Source organism: Gossypium hirsutum, chromosome A04 (genome assembly GCF_007990345.1).
Source record: "Gossypium hirsutum isolate 1008001.06 chromosome A04, Gossypium_hirsutum_v2.1, whole genome shotgun sequence".
Classification (NCBI taxonomy): Eukaryota; Viridiplantae; Streptophyta; class Magnoliopsida; order Malvales; family Malvaceae; genus Gossypium; species Gossypium hirsutum.
This window is the reverse complement of record NC_053427.1, coordinates 75,953,081-75,958,738: the sequence shown is the minus strand read 5'-3', so window position 1 is coordinate 75,958,738 and position 5,658 is coordinate 75,953,081.

Below are 5,658 nucleotides of genomic sequence, written 5' to 3'. Positions count from 1 at the left end.
TGAATCCGCACGTAATCACTTCAGATGCCCTGCAATACTAGAGAAACCTCCCCCTTCGAAAGCCAAAACAAAATAGTGGAAAAGAAAAGAGTAAAGATGAAAGCTTGAGTATTCGGCCAGTTGACAGAGGTTGGCGTCACAATGAAATGAAATGGAGACAATCACCAATAGCAGAATTCGACCAAACCACCCTTCACTACAAGGTTAAGCTATTCAGTGAATCAAAAATAATCGGCTTAGGGAATCAAGAGAGAGACAAAGGAATTATGTTCGACTAAAGGAGAAAGCCAAGAGGAGAAGAAGATGAATGAGGGGAAAAATTCGGCTATTGAAAATGTATTGACAGAATAATACGAGGAAAGAGGAGAAAGCATTCGGTGTAAGAAAAGAAGATGAAACAGATTCGGCCAAAGAAGAAATTAAGGGAAGAAGAAAAGAAGGCTTTTAAGAGAATTTGGCATTTGTTCACCTGAGTTTCGACAAAATGAAAAACAATTGCAAAATAATGATGAAAAGGAAAATACCAGAATGGTCAAAAACTCACCAAGATTGGGAGAACAACCGCTCAAGAGGAAAGCTACCAAAACAAAAGAATGATGAAAGACCCCTAAGTTCCTGTACACATTCGGCACCACCAAAGACAAAGTCCCAAAATGCTTCCCCCTCAAAAACCAAATGCACAAACCCATGTAACCCCAAATTCGCCACTCATCAAAATCCTTGAAAATCTCCATGATTCCCTCCACCATTTTCTCCTTGATTTACTCCGGCTCCTCCCAATTCAAATTCAATTCAACAACCACAACTAGTGCAAACTTCACCCTTTGACCAAGACCATAACAACCTTCCAGAGTTTCAATCCAATTCAACCACTTACCATCCCTATGTAGCAAAATAATTACATTTTATTTGTAAAGGGATTCGAACCCTTGCCCTTCTCACATGCTCACATGCTCACACGCCACTTGCCTCCCTACCACAAGCTCTCTCGTGTCACAAAATATCCTCAATTAATTAAAGGTCTATAGGCCAAAGTCTAGGTTCCTTTAAAAGAAAAACCAAAATAAATTTGCAAGAGCCAAGACTTGAACCCAGGCTCCCTTACAACCTTAATGACACCCCAACCACTAAACCATATTCTTCATTGTGTCATTTTTTTAACACAATAATTTAAAAGGCCTACTTCCAAGCATCCAGGGTTTTACTCACTTAAAATTAAAATTTAGCTAAAGCGTAGGTTTGCACCCAGGACTTCTCTAATACTCTCAGACACTCCCAAATCACTTAACCATCAGAGCAGAAAATCATTTTATGCCATCTTCTTGGACTTTTATGTATAATTTCCTAACTGTTCCCTTGCTCAAGGCCCAGTACTTCTAGGCCCAAATTTTGGGGTGTTACAATTCTACCCCCTTAAAGAAATTTCATCCTAGAAGTTTCCAACTTTCAACATAATCGCTTAACTTAACCTATACCACCACCCTCCTGCTGTGAACTCTAATACCCAACTGTGAATATAACACAGTATGGATAAAGTACATACCAGTATTTGTATCTGGAGTGTCTCTGTCCTTTTAGCGACATGCTGCATAGACCAAAACTGGTTGCCTCGCCTTAGCTTGACCAGCACCTCTGCCTGGTGCTCCATAGCCCAAATCGTTTCCACCCCTAGCCTGACCACGGCCTCTTAACGGCTGCTGACCATCTTTCGCTGGCTGAGCAACACCCTGTCCTGCAGCTTGTATCTGTTCAGGCCTCTGTGTACAATCTCTTACAAAGTACCCCACTAATCCACACCTGAAGCACGTCTCACTTCTTTTCTGACACTCACCCCGATGATAACTCATACAACCCACACAAGGCTGTAATCCAGTAACAGCAACAGGGGCCCTAACCTGATCTGGCCTTTCCATTCTGGCATTTTTCTTAGGCCTCTGATCAGAATTGGAGGTCTCCAAAACCCTCCTATCCCTACTCCTTTCTTTTTCCTGATTCTGACGCTCGGTGCGCTTTACCTCCTCAGCAATCTTAGCTTTCTCTACTAATGCAACAAAGTCCCGCTCCCTCTGTGGAGATATCAACACTCAGAGGCTGTCCTTGAGACAGTCCTCAAACTGAACATAGTACTCATATTCTGGTGCTACTATTTCTTGGGCATACCGACTAAGTCGCCAAAATTATGCCTCGTACTCAGCCATAGATCTGTCACTTTGAACCAAATTCAGAAATTCCTTCCTACGAGTGTCCACATAGCTGGTGCCCACATAGTTTCTCTGAAACGTAGACTTGAAGAACTCCTAGGTCAATCGATCAGATGAGGTACCCTCTTTTTCCGTAAGCTACCACTGGTAAACCTCATCCCTCAGCAAGGACATGACACCCTTCAACTTTTGTTCCCGCGTGCAATCGAGGTCGTCCAAAATTCTTTCGGTGGCCTCCAACCACTATTCTGCCACACTAGGGGCCACCCCAGAAACTCCCCTAAAGATCTCTGCTCTATTTGACAGAAGTCATTCTGTAACCGACCTACAGAACCCAGTAACAGTACTAGACCCAGCAGTACCAGCAACCCATTCCAAAATACGAAGCAACGCTTGGGACAGTGAGTCATCCCCAACAGCTCGGTCAAACGACCCTGTCTCGGCCACTGGTGAAGCCAGTACTTCCCTTGCCTCAACGTCTGGCATGTGCCCCAATGCTGATGATCCAGCTCTAGCACCTCCACGGCCTCTACCGCGACCTCTTGCACCCCATCTAGTGATCATTTTCACTATGCGTATTATCTGGTTTAAGAATTTTATGCAAATTATTTATAATTTCGGTAATTGAAGCAGATGTTTTATTGACGAGTAGAGATTTAGAGTTTGTTTTCGCATTCGCAACCTCACTACAGTTTCTAGTCTTCTATAGTCTTAGTTTTTCCTACAGTCTCAGTTTACTGTAACTATAGAGTTTCAGTTATAATGCTACTATCTATAATAGTTTCTCAATATCACATTTTAATCTATAACTGTAGATAATGTCAAAGAACTTATAGAATTGGTGCCGAAGACTCGGTGTGCCACAGTTTTCAGAACCATACATCAAAACACTTTACATATTTGAAAACAATCTCATGAAATACAAAATTTTGTAAACCCATTCCACAGTTGAGTTTTGCAACCCAGGCTCTGATACCACTAAATGTAACACCTCAAACTCGACCCAAAAGTTATGGTCAAATCTGGCATGTCGCATCAAAGCGTCGTTCAGAAATTGAGTTGTCGTTCAAAGTTCATTTCTATGATGAAAACCTTTTGCTTGAGGTTAGCAAACCATATTGTCAAAAACATTTACTTAATTTCTGGCACTGATACCTAAAGTTATTTCAAATCACAGAAGCTATTAAAGTTTGAAATATAAAAACGTCTATTTTTAAGTGTTTTTGAAAATAGTTATTAATTTTGAAAATTCGTGTTTAGCAGTTTTAAATAAGGAAATCAAAAGCCCAGTGAAAAATTTAATCCCTCAAAAGCCTTATTATAGAATTAAAACCCCAAAATATAAAATTCAAAAAAAAGTCTACAGCAGAGCATCAGCGGTCGTGTGGCCACCTCCGAGTTCCTCGCGGTTCCAAATCGCCTACGGCTGGGGATTAGCTGTGCAGATAGACAGAAGGGTGAGTTTGCGAAAAATCAGTGTGTAATCCCTTATAATACGAACAGTCAGACATACAATATGCGGAAGCAGACTGGACCTGAGCCCATCACAGAAATAGTACCAGTGGCCTTAACCCATTAACAGAATTAGGTGGCCTTAGCCCATTAACAGAATCAGGTGGCCTTAGCCTATTAATAGAATCAGGTGGGCCTAAGCCCAATAGAGAATCAGTATCAGATGTAGATATGCAGACAGATATCTAGCTAGTCAAACGAATACACCACCCGTATCGACCAACACACCATGTAGGGATAAAATCGACCCACCCAGCCAACACACCAAGCTTAGCACCGATTGCGGCCATAAGTCAACAGAATTGCTCAACACCGTAGACATAAAAGCTAAAGGCCATAAATATCACAGCAACGCTACCACTTAACAGAATGGCTATAAGCCATAAGTATCGCAGAAAGACTGAAAGCCTTGTACAGAACTACTACGAGCCGTACACTTCCTTCGTCAATATTAACCCAACCCCATGCAGGATGACATGTCACAGTAACATACATGAACGCAGGATTTGAGGCTCGGTATCAATCATATAACTATCATGCATATATCAGTCAACCTACCACTAGGGGTGCAGCAGACATCTCGTAAGTTAGGGGTAAAATGGTGATTTTACCCCATGGGTATTTTGGTCATTTACCAATATTGGGATCTCGATACTTATTACGACCTCCTAGAAGGTCTATAGTCACTTCGAGTGACTCAGATAACCTACATGGCCAGTCAAGTGTATATGGGCCCAAAACCCACTATTGGGCCTAAGTGGGCCCACACACTCGTGTGGCCCATTTAGTCCAGATTCACATACGGCATCACGAGCCTCATAAACCAACCCATCAATGATCACTTAACGAGGATTTTACCCTATGGGCCCACAAGCCCATTGGGCCCATGCAGCCTATTTCGACGCATCGAGGCCCATAACGACCCAAGTCTATGAAAACGTACGTGGTGGCCTCTGTAGTCTGCTACCCACGATTTGGGGTTCGATTCACCCCACGTGCGTTTTTACGCTTATGAGGCCTCGAATGCTGAGGTTTCGGCATTTCGGCTTTTTGGCTTTTGCCGGTTCACAGTTAAACAGGGGTGTGAATACACACTTGTATCCTGCATTTGACAGTAACGAAATTGGGTGTAGGGTTACACACTTTACTTGCGAAGCTGAGTAACTACTCATGCCCAAAGCCTACATTCATTCCAATATTTGGTTAGTCCCCTACCTAAACGATCATACTCACTTAACCTAAATAAGCACCATCTCACCTCTGCAACACAAGTGGATCACTAATCCTCCAAAGTCACCAATTTGAACTGATCACTTGTTAGAGTCGTGAATCCCCACGTAATCGCTTTAGATGCCCTACGATACGAGAGAAACCTCCCCCTTCGAAAGCCAAAACTGAATAGTGGAAAAGAAAAGAGTAAAGACGAAAGCTTGAGTATTTAGCTAGTTGACAGAGGTTGGCGTCACAAGGAAATGAAATGGAGACAATCACCAATAGCAGAATTCGACCAAACCACCTCCACTATAAGGTTAAGCTATTCGGTGAATAAAAAATAATCAGCTTAGGGAATCAAGAGAGAGACAAATGAATTATGTTTGGCTAAAGGAGAAAGCCAAGAGGAGAAGAAGATGAACGAGGGGAAAAGTTCAGCTATTGAAAATGAATTGACAGAATAATACGAGAAAAGAGGAGAAAGGATTTGGTGTAAGAAAAGAAGATGAAACAAATTCAGCCAAAGAAGAAATTAAGGAAAGAAGAAAATAAGGCTTTTAAGAGAATTTGGCATTTGCTCACATGAGTTTTGGAAAAATGAAAAACAAATACAAAATAATGCTGAAAAAGGAAAAGACTCGAATGGTCAAAAATGCACCAAGATTGGGAGAACAACCGCTCAAGAGGAAAGCTATCGAAACAAAAGAATAATGAAAGACCCCTAAAGTTCCTA